At 37.8% G+C, this 17663-nt stretch overlaps 1 protein-coding gene across 4 annotated transcripts in view; it reads left to right on the top strand.

Moving 5' to 3' along the window:
- Nucleotides 1-17663, top strand: part of elfn1a (extracellular leucine-rich repeat and fibronectin type III domain containing 1a) — a 112595-nt gene that overhangs the window by 64007 nt on the left and 30925 nt on the right. For 3 of the 4 annotated variants that reach the window (XM_084087235.1, XM_084087236.1, XM_084087237.1), the window contains exon 2: nt 6151-6214. The gene's annotated coding sequence lies outside the window, so the exon portion shown is untranslated. Of the gene's footprint in view, nt 1-6150; nt 6215-15522; nt 15563-17663 lie in introns of those variants that run through there. The other variant, XM_084087239.1, reaches the window with a different exon arrangement.

The following is a 17663-nucleotide window of genomic DNA, read 5'->3' as shown; positions in this document are numbered from 1 at the left end:
TGAACAGCACGAGTAAGATAGGATGCGCAATATATGAGACATGGAGTGGGTCAGACATGATTTTGACCACTTCATTAAGTTTTGTTTTGTAGAAAGCCTTTGTTTAAAGTGAATTTCGTTTTGTATAAATTGTATCTTGATTTTAATCAATTTTTCATCAACCAATTGCCTGTTTTTAATAAATGAGAAGCAAATATATAGCAGACAATATAATCATGGAGGCGCGCCGCGGTCACTTGCATTGCACATGAACTGGAGCGCATCTCATCATAAATTAACCGAAACTCTGTGTATGCCTCACATACATGAGAAATACATCTGAAGAAAGTTTGAAATGTCTTTAAACGAAACAATCAAAACGAAAAGAAATAGGCTACTCTCTGATTATGTAATCCATGATGTGGGACCTGATATTCATTTATGATTCATTTGTGATATTCATGCTTTTTTTCTTACAGTAAAGCACAGTCCACAAACAATCTCAAATGCAAACTCCCTATAATAAGACAAATCTCTGGAGGCATGCTCCAAGCACACTCTCATCTCATCCCTTTTCCCACATTTGTAGTAATGACACTATAACCAAACCATAAATTGTAACACGTGCACACGCGAAAGTTTCCCGTGCGCATGCGATAGTTTCTCGTGCACACGAGAAACTTTAGCGTGCGCACGAGAAACTATCGCATGCGCACAGGAAACTTTCGCGTGCGCACATGTTACAATTTCCGGTCCATATTATTATTATTTTTTTGCAAAGGTCCCCTCAGGGGCTCTGTACAAAATAGAAAGTAAAAAAAAAAAAAAAAAAAAGTGTGCAAATTTCCATTTCAACCATCAGCGCAATTAAGAAGTTCCAATCAACAGGAAATGTTACAAATCTACCTGGAAGAGAATGCGTGTCTATATTGTCTTAATGCAAGGCAAGGAGGATATGAAATTAAGGTTCCCTATTGAAAACATAAGAGGAAAGTGTATCAACATGGACCTGGGAATCTGAAGGATCTGGAGAGATTCTGTATGGAGGAGTGCTCTTTGATCTCTTGTCAGGTGTTCTCCAAACTCATCAGGCATTATAGGAGAAAACTCAGGAGGCTGCAAAAAGTATTGAATAAAAGGGTGCCATTAATTGTAGCCAACGTGTATTACAGAAAAAACTTTTCATAATTATTGTGTATTGCCAAGTGTGCCAATAATTCTGACCACGACTCTATGCATCCAAGTAATACATGTGTCTTCTTTGAAACACAATGTTAATCTGAAGTTAAAACCACGACAGAGAAAGCAGATTTCTGTTAATCTGGTTTAAAAGGCCATTTTAGTCTAGGACTAGGCTTAATCTTATTCTGGGAAACCGCCCCTTAAAGTTCAAACAAACACATTATTTTTCTCATACTGTACATACATTGCTGCAGCACCTCTTTCACCCTCTGCGTGAAATGCTCTGTTTTAGTACCTGTCTCTTTAAAGCCCGCTTTTATGAAAAGCGCAGTCTGTTGTGACTGGTCAACCGCTTGGAGTGTACGACAGAAATATAACATCCCTCAACACTGGTTTTCAGGTCCCAAGGCTTCATGAGCAGCTGTAAACATATTATATCTATGGTAACGGCGTCTGTATTGAAAGTCCATGCAACAGGTTTACTAGACAAAGCTAAATCACTTACCCAACTGTTGTTGAAGCGTGGCCAGCATTATGCAGATGTGTAACATGGTGATGTAGCTAAATCACGGAAATAATAACAGGACTACAAACAAACCGTTTCAGGCAAGTGTTTTCTGTTGAAGGGATCAACTCTACTTGCAAAAACAGCTATATTACACATTAAAGGAAATGTAAAATAAATACAAACTTTAATTAATTAAACCACTCATTATATTCCGTACAGTTTTGCACACATAGCTGTGCTACAGGTGTAAAGTCACATTTGGGCTGCTCTTGGTCCCCGCATATATGGAATGGCATGGATGGTGGGGTTGTTGAGAGAGGCCACAGTTTGGGTTAAAGGTAGCATACGCCAGGGCAGCTGCAAAATCTGCCCTGCCAAGGACGCAGTGCTTCCAAAGCCTGCTCTGTGCCGTTAAATGGGTCATTGACCAGCTAAATGGACTCATTATGATGAGTAACTAAAAGAATAGCACCCAAATCCATGAACCCCGTCTCTGCGGAGCTCTGGGTTCCGCTGCTTTTGGGGTTTCACAGGCTTTTGCTACATGACAGCTGCCTGAGACTTCTTTCAAGGGAATGCAAATGACACACTGACCAGCTAATTATACCACATCAACAGTGCTTTATTGACAGTTGCAGTGCTCGAGATATCCATGGGAAACTTTATTTTTTTCCGGGTTCGGTACTATCTATACTGGTGTAATCCTGAGATCTCTTTTCAGAGGAGTCTTGTGTGAATGCTACAGTAGCAGGCTTGATATAAGCAAATGAAAGCTGATCATAGGCGAAAGAGACATTCAAATACAGAAACACTTTAAAATAACTAGGCCTATATGTTCTCACGTATTTACAATTATAATAGTAGTGATTATAATAGTGATTATTTTTTGCAAGTGATATAGTGTAACAAAAGCTAGTGGCTAATCACAATTGCCAGTGTTAAACCTTTAAAAGTTCAATGGGAAGTTAATTTTAAACAATTTTAGTACCCTTGCACTGCTTGATATGAATCTGTGAAGTGCTAGTGAACATGAGTCAACAAGTCAGCTATTAAAGATAAAAAAAGTGCTAATAAAAAAGCAACACAAACATAATTTGTAATGCTAATTAGTGGAGTGTTAGTGTTAGAGGACTTTTCCAAATTCCAATCATTCCATTGTGAAATATTTGTACATTTTAGCATACTTTTCAAAAGAGTACTTATTATGGAAATAACATACTTTAAAAGCATATACCATGGTGCAAACTGAATGTAATGTTTTTGGACACTTAACTGCATTTTAATTTCAATTAAATTATAATGTATTATTGTTTAGATTTATATAAAATAATATTTTGACATAATATTTGTCATTTCATAATCTCTTCATAATTAGTCTTTGAATTATATAAACTATAGTACTTACTTAAATGTCATTTCTATTGAAACTTGAACCGTGCAAGTACACTTACCCCCAGTTTCACAGACCAGGTTTAAGCTAGTCCCAGACTAAAATTAATGTTTGGCCCTGTCCAAAATGGCACACTCCGGACTTGTGGACTTCCTCAGAGTCCACACTTTGGTGACGTCATGTAGTGCAGACCTATAGGGTAGAGATGCGCGGATGGGCTATTATTTCATCCGCAACCGCATCACAAAACTCATCATCCGTCCGCCATCCATCCGCACCAACGTTTTTGACCAATTTTCAAAACCGCACCCGCCCTCCATCCGCTGATTGCTGTATACATAATATTTTTCATTTGATTGGTTCAACCGCCCGCCCGCCACCCACCCGAATTGAATTAAAATATTATTTTTCGTCACGTCATCCGCCCGATCCGCGGTTTATCCGTGGAGTCCGCGGCTGTAACCGCCAACCGCGCATCCCTACTATAGGGCCCTTGGCGCGAGTCCACGAGGGCACATTGAGAGGTATTTTTGGGACAGACTCGATCGTCAAGACGGAAATAACGGCCTGGTTGTTGTTGGACAGGAGAAATCACATTTTTGCGCTCCGACATCTTATCTGCATGTCAACTACACATCCTAATTTTACAGTTCTATATTTTGATATTGTGCATATCACCTGGGCATTAAACAATAGATATATCATGCTTATTTAAATGATGTATACAGTTGTACATAATAATAGGCTACATAATATTCCATTTGAACTAAGATTTAAATTTTAAAACATAATTTAAACATATTTTTTTTCAATTTACAGGTTTCAATATTCATACTATGTTTACATATGACTCAGTAAAGCCCTGACATTCGGTTCTATTTATTTAATGAATCATAATGCGATCGTATTATTAAAAGCGCTATTATTATGTTTGAGACATCAACCACTGGTCGATGACCATAATGTTTGTATAAACTGTAGGTAACAACTGGTAAAATGTACATTTAGGTCATAAAAACCGTAATATTTTCTTCTCAGCCATGTCAACAATTATCCGTGAGTGAAATCTCCTCCCATCTGTTGTCTGATTGGCCTTTCGTAAGGATTCCTGGGTAGTTAAAGTGCGTGGAGCCTGCTTCTATGCGGGCTTCGCGGAAGACGGGTGCGTTTCCCAAAAGCATCGTTAGCCAACTATGGTCGCAAGTTCCCTCGTTACCAATAGAGTTCAATGGACATTGCGATGAACTTGCGACCATAGTTGGCCAACGATGCTTTCGGGAAACGCACCCCAGAGCGGTAAAATGCTGAATGGGACGGCCTACGGACTCGTAGACTCAGCGAGCACGCGCAATTCAAGTCCACGAGACCGAAAGTCCGCATGAAGTGCGCCATTTGGGACAGGGCCTTTGAGCTGTTTTAACTGAAAGCAACTTGCACTGGCAGTAATGTTTTTTTTTTCATTTCTTTCAAAGGCATGTTTATAAAAGCTACACAATTGTCCTAATTGAACTAAGGCCTTCTAGTCCGATTTTACTCAGCTATTGTGGAAAGGATTCTGACATTGTCTATCAGTGTGTGGTAAGGCATTGCTGACTTCCTAACAACAACAACAAAAAAGAATGAACGCATCCTCACTAAAACCTCAAGGGTCACAAATACAGATCTCCCCTCAGCTGAATCCATGAACTTCCAACACAACACCACACATAGGCCTACTAAAAAGACCCATCTGACCCAGAACATAACTTTCAGCTGCTCTCCCCAGGCAGATGCCCGAGACTACCAACAGGCGAAACATCCTGGTTAAAAACAGCTTCAGTCTAACAGCTGTCAGACTCCCCAGTAAACATTCATAGAGTAACTCTATTAATCCTCAGGTAAACGCTATATGTTCCTTGTTTACTTTGCACATCAGAAGTGTCGTAGCCTATTCCATAGAAGGAAATCACATGCATCTAACTATCTATCAGATTATGTATAGATTTTTTTTTTTCGTACAGTTTTTTGTTTAAAGTCACCATGAAATCAAAAAGGACAATTTATATATTTTATGGAATATTGCAGTATTTTTTTTTTTTAATAAATAATTTATCCATTTACATCATGATTTTTTAAATTCATGTGCCCTCATTGTCTTTAATCAAAATAACTTCCCCTCCCTCTCGCAGTGACATCTCTTCTCTTCTCTGATGATGTGTTTACAACCTGTCACTCACATAACATCACAGCAATAGCAAACCACAACCAATCAATTCCCAATGGACAAAATCAAGTCCTGCCCTACATTTATTCTTGTTCGAGCAGCCGTTTCACTTGGATGTACGTCAGGCTAGGGAAGAAAAGACTATCACAATTTCCGTTTCATGCCAACTTTCATCTAATATTTAAATTTAATTTGAATGCGAAAATCTTTTTGAATAGTTTTCATTTTAGTTAACAATAACAACACTGAGTAATGCATTCTTGCACATTAGCAGACTGTCTCTTGTAGGTTTTAAAGCTGTACCTAAATTGTACTTGTCAGGCTTCTCATACTTTCTCGTATGTTCAAAAGTCATCTTCATGTAGACTTGTTTTTCCATTTCCACAATTAATTGTCTTTATGTTGGAATTTTTACATCGGTATGCCGAACATTCATTAGCACTCTGTGTGGATGTGCATGGAGCTCACAGAAAAAGACATACTGAATTAATGGAGTGTTAATAATCGCTAACTCATTAGTGTCATCTTATTTGCATAGCATATCATTGCATCTTTTGAGCAGTGAATATTAATTTCTAAAGGCATGAAGTATTGCATGATATAAATAGAGGAATTATCCATGGGTAAAACACTCATCACGAAAAAAGTAAAAGCGCTGAAAAGAGCTGCCATTAATATGTTTTGTCTCATGTGCTTCTTTTTAGGCAAGTCAGGAGAAGTATTATTCATTTATTTTTTGGCAGTTTAAAAAGAATAGTAAATGGCTTTGCACAATGAAAGTACATCTCACATTTTGCGTTTTTGTTTTGATGTCTAAGGCAAAGTCATTGCTCTTATACATTCTAATGCACAAAGTGACGTCTTTTCTGTCTCTTTTTTTTCCCACAGGGACTGGCCAGCTACCAGTGGTGGATCTCAGACATGCATGCGATCACTAGACAGTTTAACCGGGGTAAGTCAATTTTGGAATGGCTCCATGACCTGAATAGTGGCACTGCGAGAGCCTGCTCTAAAGCCCCAGTGTCCTCCTCTCTGATTGGATCTGCCCCTTTTTAAATCAGCACTGTGAGCTTTAAGACTTCACATTCAGTTATTGCTCCGATGTCTATAGAGGCTCTCAGACACTGAATGAATGTATACCCATATTTGAAGAGTGATAACAGATGATTTTAGTTCATTTCTCCTTGTTAGTTTGTTTTTCCTTCATTTCTAGTTTTGTCAGTTGATAAAATGTAATCAAATTTGTTGCATGATACTGAGTAAATAATCTTGTTAATTGCATATATAAGTGTTTGCCTATAGAAAAATTTTCAAGAGACTATCATTCGTAGACATTACATTATTATGGCAGATGAGTACAGCATGGAATAGAAATGATTTAAAAATGTTCTTTTGGAGTCAATTTGCTGATCTTTTATTTTCCTTTTCACTGCCCAGCTAACAAAAATGTTTTGCTAACATTCCCATTGAGTAAAAAAAACTTTGTTGTTTCTAGATGTTCTCATTTAAAAACTTTTTTAAAAAATGTTTTAAAAACGTATTTTCTTGGTCCATTGTAGCCGATAGCCGACTCAATGGGAACATTAATTTTCTTCTCTGAACTAGTAACAATTCAAAAAATTATAATTGTAATTCAGGTAAAAATGCTGCATTAGCAATGTATAAATAATGTTTTTTAACTAATATTATTAAAGACCAGATAATATTGAAATAATGTTTTATTAACATTACTGGAAGAACATTTGTTCATAACTTTGAGAGAACCTTGTCACAGCATTAGCTAAAGTTCTGAAAACATCCCCTGTTAGCTGGGTCTATCAGTCCCCTAAAGTCCACAGCAATCAATTTTGCAAGTTTGTTGTTTATTCCAAGACTAGGGGTTGTTCACAAAGATGAGTTTATGCATTAATTCTGTGCTATTTAAAAATAAATAAAATAAATGTAATTCATACATGGCCACTGTTTTTCAGTGTAATGGACCACTGACTCTATAAGACGCTGTTTCAAGATACATTTCAGTTCAACTTTGACACCTTTGTAAAATTCATTATTACAAAATGTACATATGGGGCAGGGTTGATTAATTAATTGAACATCATTAATTGTTTCAAATTAATGTCTTGAATCGGCAACCGTAATCATTTCATTTATTTAGACTGGTAGAAGAACAATTGATGATAATGACTTTATACAAGCCCTCCTCCCTTAGATCCAGTCACAGACTGGTCAATTGTTTCAAAAAGAAATTGAATTAAACACACAAATATAATGTGTCATTATGTTTAAAAACATAATATGGTATTTCAAAGCCACATAGAGGATACTGAAACTATTTTCATTCATGTTTTGAATCATCTTTGTCAGTTAGACTTTAATTATCATCACAGCTGACAGCCTCTGCCCCTCTTCTAGAGATTGATGACATGGACGTCTACAGAAACAGTTATGACAGCTTAATTTTAGTAAGAACGGGCCAATCCTTTGATGTGTTCTTATAAATCACATTAAGTGGCAAATATGAAAGATCTTAAATATTTGATCATAGTGAATATCCCAGACAGTTTAATTTGCTTAGTTCTTATGGATATTTCTCTAGACACCATGCACTGTTCCACCTCTGAGACTATTCACTGACAGCAGCAACCACGTGTGTTGACTTCTTGCACGAATCTGTCGGTTTAGTCTTGGTGCATTCATTCTAGTTCACACTGGCTGATGCAACCCAGACTGTCAGTGGGGCAATGCCAAAGAGATTAGATGCTGCTTTACTCTGCTTGTCTTCACAGGGGAGAGAACTGAGCTTAGAAAATCCTCCAAATATGCACCAATTCATTAACATCCATGCATTCTCTTTACTGATTATCCATTCTAGGGTGACGGGACAATTCATTAACACGAAACCTGTATGGATGAGAATATAAATACTTGAAATAATATTTCAGGTTCAGTACAAGTTTAGCTCAATCTACAGCATTCATTCGACAGAAGTCGGAATTGTGTTTTTTCGTGTCGAATGCTGTTGCTTAAGAGTAGTATGTAGTTTCTGCAACACTAGTGGCACCTAGCGGAATTACAAAAATACAGCAAACGCCCCTTTCTTGCGTTGCGACTCCCCCAACTCAAACATCACAAACACAGCTCTTACGGGTGCTTCTGAAGGCATGTCTCGACAGGTACTGTAAAATTAGCTACTTTCAATACAATGTTTAAAATATTAGGAATATTTGGTAACACTTTAGAATACTGTTCCGTCATTAATGAATAACTACACAGGAACAAATGAGTAACGCATTATTAACACTCCAGTAACTACTATTAACTAACAAGAGACTCTAATAACGAATTAAGCCCTATTCGCACGGGATTAGTATTACCCCTGGACCTCTGTAATTAGGAAATTACCCCCTGACGTCTGTGTTTTTGGTGGCTCATTCACACGGGCAAATAAATGTTCGTAATTCCCTCGAGTTTACGGACTTTACAGCGTGCGCCCACCCATTCACACTTCACTAGCTGAACGTGCTGAAACGAAGATCGCGCTGCAGTATTGCAATTCAAAAAAAGAACTTATTTAAAACCAATTTATTAGAGAAATATATTATAGAATATCATATTATTGTATAAATATATAATATATCTTCTTTTTCTTTTATTCTTTGTCCATATTTACAACAAGCCTGCCTGAAGAAGGTATTATGAATACCGAAACGTCGCGATAGGCTTGTTTTTCTATTCATTTTATTTGGTTTATTTCATTTTATATCATTTTTACTCTTTCACACTTTGATTTCTTGAGATAGCCTACTTACAGGATGGACGTCTTTAGAGGCCGTGTGAGACAAAGAAATGCTCCACGATACAGACTACTAAGTTACACTACCACAAAAAGCGTCCAAACTTTCCAAAAGAGCTTCCATGTTGCGCCAAAATACTTAATTTGACGTTTCCATGACAACGGTCCGAGTTGAGCTTCCGGATCACGTCTTTACTGTAGTTTGTTTTCTCTTTTGCAGCACTCTCTTTTAACGGCCCATAATGGTTAACGTAATAATTATAACGTTCTTTAGAAAACGATAGGCTCACAGAAAAACAGCCCAAATCACAGACATGGGGATTCGCACGGGACTGGTATTATCAGAGGACCCATGTGTTGGCCAAAATACGGTAGGTAATTTTCGGGGGAATTTTTACAGACATTTTTACAGACATGGCAGATTCGCACGGGATAAAAATCACAGACGACCTCTACGATTATTACAAATTACCGGAGGTCCCTAGGTAATACTAATCCCGTGCGAATAGGGCTTTAGTAAGTAATAGCACTCAGTTGAATGTGGTAGTTCACTATTAGCTAATCAGTAACTACTATTTTTTTTTTTAAACCTCCCAGAGGACTATAACTACTACAGCTTCATAATTAACATGAATAATGCATAATGTATAATATAAGGTAATGGTAACCCACTAGTAATGACTCAAGTATTACTACATCCTTCTAAAGGAACTACTCAAAATTTTGTGAAAAGCATGATAACTCCCTAATATTGACTGAAGAAGTTGTAAGCTTTTGAGGTTTTTGTAAGGTTTTGGATAGTAATGACTCAAGTGTTACTACATCCTTCTAAAGGAACTACTAATTATTTGGATCAGTATTCTAAAGTGAAGATCATGTTAACACACTAGTTATGACTCAAGTGTTACCAAATCCATCGGAAGGAGTTACTATTCAAAATCGAACAAAAATCGCAGTTTACAAAAAGTTTACAATGATTTCAGTAATTACTAGAGAGTTATCAAGTTTTTCACTTTGAGAGATGGGATGGAAGAGAGCCTCCAGATGTTGTATCCAGACAGCTTGATTTGACGGACAGATTTCCCTTATAATGAAAGGCATTTGTGAGGGGAATTTCTGAGGCAGATATTGAAAATGTACTGTCTGTCTGGAGTCCTGTTTATCGAGCCCCAGGTTGATTCCAAATATACATCATATTTTCTAGTGGTGAAAATGAATGATTTGGTCATGTATTCAATAATGTATGAAATCTAATCCTATAAACAATGTAAACTGAACAATATCTGGCATTGGAACACATTAGTTCTCTCCTGAACCTTGTGTTCGCTGCTATACGGATGTCTCAGACTAGACTGGGCTGCCTCCTCCTCCTAAACAAAAGGGATTCACATTTATTTTTTGCCATTCCATATGCACAAAGGACATAATGTCTTTAATGACTGTTGTTATTTTGTATTACCCAACACCTATCTACTGTCTGTCTGTCTATCAGAACTAGCAACAACATTTGTGGAGAAACAAAGAGGCAGCATGATTCTAGAATATAAAACAGTTTAATAAACAAATTTTAGACACAATTTTGCCAGTTACTTTGTCTGTTTTTGCTCTGCCAACGAAAATAGCAGAACTGGTTCAACACAGAGCAACCCACAGTACAGAGTTTTACTACTAAATGTTTCATTGTTTTTAAACAAATCAGTTGAATGAATGATTCAATAACTCAACCAAAAAAACAGACACTTGTTTATGTTCCTGAACATATCTTTGATTAATTATTCAGTGACTGTTTCTAGCGTTTTTGTATGAATTGGTTAAATGAATGATTCAAATCCCTCACTTATGAAGACACTTGTGTAACCTGCAGAAAGAATCACCAAAAAATCCCCACCACTAATGCATAGACTGACAATTTGCTATATTGCTTGGTAACTGCCGGTTCTCCTAATGAGCATATTACTTGGGGGACGAATCATTTATTCAGATTTTGAGGACTATTTAACTATATAGTGAACTGATGCCTTTTTTGATGTTGCTGTTGTTCCAATAATCCGCTCAAAGGCAAGGCCTGTGATTTTTACCACGGCTAAGGGGATTCACATCATGCCCCAAACACCCCGTGGTAAAATCACTGTAACACACGGCCTCTTGTAGCTTATTGCTTTAATAGACATCTCCTCTGAAGCTTTCTAGCTCTCAAGATGCATTTCTCCTGAGTAATTCAGAACATCATCAATATTCTTCATTGCCTCTTGGGCCCTCGCTCACTATCACTTTCACATTGAGTAAGCGAAACTCCAGACTGTTTCACATCATATCATTCTACTTTCTATGCACAACACTATTTTTGGTGTGGAATGATTTGGAACATAAAGAGTGTTTGCGCGTTGTGTGACTTTTTAAAACCCCTGAAGCCTAACATCTCCAGAATAGGTAAATATATTTCTGTTGCGCCGCTAATGTTATTCATCTCAACGAATCAGTCGGACGCATTTCTTAAATGTCATCATTTTTATTTCCAGCTGAGAAGAGGCATCCCTCCCACAGCCATGGCCATTAGCTCTGCCATACAATCATTTCATCTATGTGGGGCATGAAAAAGAGGTACAACGTGCTGCATCAGCTTAAAGCAATTGTTCATCTCTAATGACTTACATTTAGAAAACTCTCTGCAATGCTAGCTGAAAGTAGAGAGGATTAATAAAAGCCAATTGCATCTCCAAACCGGCACGGACGTGATAGCTTATCATCTCGCATGCAATTTCAACTTCCTCTACTAAACAGAGCCTATTTAAAGCAAGTCTCCCAATGAACCCCTATGATAAGAGTTGAACTGTAATGTTTTTATTTATTTATTATTATTATGTATTTATAATAAACTAGACACTATGGTTGGCAGACCTTCACCATAACAGGATGGTATTGATATTACAAACAATGTATTTATAACTGATTCGACTTTGTTACATAATAGAGGGTATGCACATGATGTCACAGTGGGTGGAGTTTTGTTTCTACAAAATATTCTGAAACAACCAGAATATCCATTGATGTCCTCATCACTTTAATTTCGCCAACATATCCTGTCTTGAAGTACAAACAAGCATCAAGTCAAATGTATGTTACATATTACTTCACAATACACATCGCTTCCAAGGGGCTTTACAGAAAGTCATAATGTCTAAAAAATGTAAGGGCTGTGTGATATGATGAGATATAAAAATTATATTAGTAATCATCCAGATTCCCCAGTGAATGAATGTAATTCATACATTTTACTTTACATGTATTCTCTTTATAAAAATACAATTAGATTTTCACTTTACATTGTAAATTAACCAGAATTATTACTTTGAAAAGTATTTTTTACCTTTCTGTAATTAACATTAGCTCTGCCATACAATCATTTCATCTATTAAGATATAACAATAATATTAGTGATCATACAGATTTAGATCTTTTTATATTGTATTTATAGTGTTGTCTAGCAGATAAAGCATATTTATGTATTTCCCCAGCATCTAAATCATGTACATATAAATGTCAGGAAACTCTATTTCTGGCCACATGCCAATGTCCATGCACCACTGGTTCTTTGGTAAGTTATCAGGATCACTGTTGAGTCCAACTGCATTTAATTTAAGCAGATAATTGTGTGTTTTACTGTCGTTTTTGCAGTTTCCCCTACTTAAGGCAGTCATGTTGCAGGATGTTTTGCCACTTAGTCCAGCTGAGGGGACATGTCCCGGCGGGAAAGTGGCATCAATGCACACCCTCTGTTGATGAATTTTGCAACGTTGTCACTGTTATTGAACTGAACTGAAGCAACATTGATCTGACATAAAATGAATAACACCACCATTGTCTTTTGTAGAGCTGCTTCAACACTGAGATTACTTGAGCTGGATAATGACACAATTGTCTTTGAAGACTTCACTTTGAAGACGTATCACTGTAAAGCTTCTTTGAAACTATTTGTATTGCAAAAGCACTATATGAATAAAGGTGACTTGACTTGACAAAATGGGAAAATTAAAAGAAATATAATCTAGTGTGATGATTAATGCAGGAGCTTCTTTCCCAATAAATTATAAGGCAAATCATACCTTTTACTATGAAAAGTCTATTTGCTTTTCTGTAATTATAAACTTTTTTTCTGCTGCAGCTGATAAACAGTGAGTACTGCTATACCTAGAGGACACATGAGTGTATCCACACATAAATGTATTTTTATAGAGGTCACTGAGGCATGGCAATGACCTTGTGATTTATTTGAGGTTTACTAAGTGCATCAATCCTTTTCACCTGTCAGAGAGAGAGAGGTAGGAGAAACATTTTACCAACAAGCAGTGCTTAGAGTATGTGACCAGTAATGGTTCTTGTAGACCATGCTTCATAAGGTTTTTTTTTTTGGTCATAAACAACCAAATGCTCCATCAAAACCGACTGTCACAACGGAACATCTCCATCAAAACAGACCATGAATTGCACTATGTGTAGACATACACAATATATACACACAATATATATATATATATATATATAAAATGAAACTGCTACACAGTCCCTGTAGTTTCCAGCATGCTTTACTGTTGAGTGTCTAATGCCTTGATCCTCAGACTTATTTGAATGGATTACTGTAGTAGATCTGAGATCAGCCTTTAAAACACTTCTTGTTATTTTTTTTTTTTTTGGGGGGGGGGGGGGGGGGGGTTATAGTTTAACAAATCTAGAAATTTAGAGTTGATCACAAAGCAAAGCTTTTATTTAACTCCTATTGCTTTGCATTCAGAAATGAATACACACTTTGCAGAGAAAGGAAGTCAACCATTGTGGAGACACGAGCTCTCACGTGGCCCGGTTCCCCGGCAACAGCCATTTCCAAATGGTCCAAATGAACAGTGCACCGGCGGAAGAGCTAGAAGCATGACATGGCCGAGTAGACATATAAGTTTTTACTTGTCAAGTTACAGCTCTGGAAACCACAGATTCATGCACCACTAGCTCAAAGGACTATAAACAGTCATTGAGGAGACAACACAAATTCTTAAGAAACATGGGTATATAAACTTGTATACCCATTATATGGGTATATAATGTATCTAAATGGGATGATTCAATATAATTTCACTAGTATTGACAGCATTTAAAACCATTTGAAGTTTATAGAATATTGAATTCATGGAATTAATAAGTTGATTTAATTGTGTTTTTTATCAATTAAATTAATTAAATATGCCAGTGTCATCATATTTATTTAATCCATGTGCCTAACTTTTGATATTATATCTGTCTCATTCTGTTCTCTAATTTCTGGTGCTGTATTCAGCTTTTGAAGTTTTCAACTTGTGAATGTAACTGTACAATATGAAACCTGGTTTCACTAAGTACAACATGTTACTTCCTGGATCAACATCTGTGTTGATCCTGGAACAACATTCCAATCAACTAATCAGATTTTAGGAACAAGTTTACAGTTTATGTCAAGTTTAGGCTTATAAACAGGGTTAAGCTGTATTCACACTACAAGTGACTTTGTAGCTGCATGTCGCCAGTGGCTGGCGGTGAGGTCACTAGTGGGTGTTCCCACTATGGTTGCCTAGTAATGTTTGTGAATGACATTCACGGATGTTACTCCATGTTGTAGACAACTAATCAGTTTTCTTGCTGCTACAAACAAATATTTTAGAAGGAAAAGTCTACATATAAATGGAATCAGTACAATAAATGTCTTTAAATAAAGATGAACGAGAAACATCGAGTGCTCTCTGCCATTGCGAATATTTATCTGCAACAAAGCGATCAAACGAAGCGGCAAATGGCGATCAATCTGGGCTCCTGTCACCAACGGTCACTGGCTCTCTTGTTGCCAGCTCTCCATTGAAATGAATGGGATTGTGTCGCTTTGTCACTGCTTCTGTGAACACAGCTTTAGGTGCTTCTACATCAGTGTTATTCACTTATCATTTCACTCTGATTTTAGGGATAAGTTATAGGTAGGGTTAGGGTTTAGGTTTAGGGTTCAGGGGTAAAGGATTACATTTTTGGACAGGAATGTTGTTCCAGGATCAACAGAAATTTTAACTTGGCAAAATCAGGACATGCGTATACAGCATTGCCTGCTTACACTGTGACTTTATTTGTGAAAGCTGTATATTGTATTGCCCATTACATCTTCATGGCAGGATAAACAAAGATCCCAATGAGATGCTGATCATCCCAATGTAAGAGTCAAACAGCTGCTTTACTGCTCTATTAATAATTAGAGTAATTAGAGCTTGCTTGTTAATCGAGACTCACTCGGGCCGAGAGAGGTAATGATGAAGAAAATAAATGTGAGACGAGGCTGAGAGGCAGCTGTCACATGTTCATTACAGCGAGTGTGACTTCTCTCACTGCCGATGCTGATGAGCACATGGAGCCCTTCCATAGACACTGAGCTCTCATCTGTGTCCTCTCCTCACAGCCTGCAAGGAATCTACGCCTGCTGAACTCCACAAGAAGTTTGATGTTTGTTTAATTCATATTTTGGATAATTAATAATGCTTTTAACTGTATATGTGGAAGCAATTCTGTGGTAAAATGTGGAAAGAACTGTGCATATAGTCTGTTCAGGCCTACTTTCCCTCTTCCATTCTCATTTGCTGAGCAAAAATCAAGACATATATACAGGAAGATTTGTCTCAGTGTGACCGTTGAATGCTCTCTGTCTTCTTCTCAAGTGAAGTGATTGAGTGAAACAGGGCAGTTCTACCAGAAAGACTCAGGAGGAAAAATACAGCAACAAGTATACATTTATTAACAGCCCAGAAAGCAATATTATGATATAAAGTTCTTTGGCGTAGGCCCCGTCCGTAGCTCGCAACCCGAGGGTATGGAATCTGCATTTCCTGCCTGAAGACGAAGGCAGGGGCGCAGCTGACCCCTTGGGAGGTATGGGAAGGGACCATCCTGGTGGTGGTGGGGAGGATGGAGGGGAAGGGACCATCCTGGTGGTGGTGGGGAGGATGGAGGGGAATGTAGGCCTCAGCATCTGCGAACTCAGATGTGTAAGTTCCGATCTTTTATACTACAAGTATTAGAACATGATTGGATAGATGAGAATGAAGTGACGTTACAATTGAGTCTTCCCGGCAGAACTTGCACAAAAGCTTTCATTTCTAGGATTTCAGTTTTAGGGAGGCTTAACCTCCTGAGCATGAGCTGATGTGGCTCAGGGGAGTATTTCTTGCTTTAAGTGCAATAGGTCATACATTTGAATATTCTCAGTCAAGCAAGATTTGGTAAATAAACATTAATATTGCATCTGTTTGTCAGGAGATGTATATCGGTATCAGCGGCATATTTGGCTGTATTTTATATTGTGATTTCATATGAACGGAAAGCCCTCTGAAAGGGAAATAACCACAGATTGCAGTCACTGCTTTCAGAGTCGTCACATTTATTTATATAGCGCTTTTTACAATACAGATTGTTTCAAAGCAGCTTTACAGAGATAACAGGAAAATAATGCAAAAAAGTTTGTTTCCAGAAGAAAACAGCATCACAGTACAGCTTAAGTAAGTTCAGTGATGTTTCATTTTTGTTTAAAAAAAAAGTTAAGTTAATTTATATAATACACTGAACAAAATTATAAACGCAACACTTGTTTTTTGCCCCCATTTTTCATGAGCTGAACTCAATGAAAGTACATAGACTTTTTCTATGTACACAAAAGGCCTATTTTTCTCAAATATTGTTTGCAAATCTGTCTAAATCTGTGTTAGTGAGCACTTCTCCTTTGCCGAGATAATCCATCCACCTCACAGGTGTGGCATATCAAGATGCTGATTAGACAGCATGATTATTGCACAGGTGTGCCTTAGGCTGGCCACAATAAAAGGCCACTCTAAAATGTGCCGTTTTATCACACAGCACAATGCCACAGATGTCACAAGTTTTGAGGGAGCATGCAATTGGCATGCTGACTGCAGGAATGTCCACCAGAGCTGTTGCCCGTGAATTGAATGTTCATTTCTCTACCATAAGCCGTCTCCAAAGGCGTTTCAGAGAATTTGGCAGTACATCCAACCAGCCCCACAACCACAGACCACGTGTAACCACACCAGCCCAGGACCTCCACATCCACCATCTTCACCTCCAAGAATCGTCTGAGACCAGCCACCCGGACAGCTGCTGCAACAAACGGTTTGCATAACCAAAGAATCTCTGCTCAAACTGTCAGAAACCGTCTCAGGGAAGCTCCTGCATGCTTGTCATCCTCATCGGGGTCTCAACCTGACTGCAGTTCGTCGTCGTAACCGTCTTGAGTGGGCAAATGCTCACATTCGATGGCGTCTGGCACTTTGGAGAGGTGTTCTCTTCACGGATGAATCCTGGATTTCACTGTACAAGGCAGATGGCAGACAGCGTGTATGGTGTCGTGTGGGTGAGCGGTTTACTGATGTCAACGTTGTGGATCGAGTGGCCCATGGTGGTGGAGGGGTTATGGTATGGGCAGGCGATTGTCATGGACAACGAACACAGGTGCATTTTATTGATGGCATTGTGAATGCACAGAGATACCGTGACGAGATCCTGAGGCCCATTGTTGTGCCATTCATCCACGACC

This window comes from Abramis brama, assembly GCF_963993115.1.
Source record: "Abramis brama genome assembly, chromosome: 1".
Lineage (NCBI taxonomy): Eukaryota > Metazoa > Chordata > Actinopteri > Cypriniformes > Leuciscidae > Abramis > Abramis brama.
Note: the sequence above shows the minus strand (reverse complement) of the source record. Positions and strands in the feature narration are given on the sequence as shown.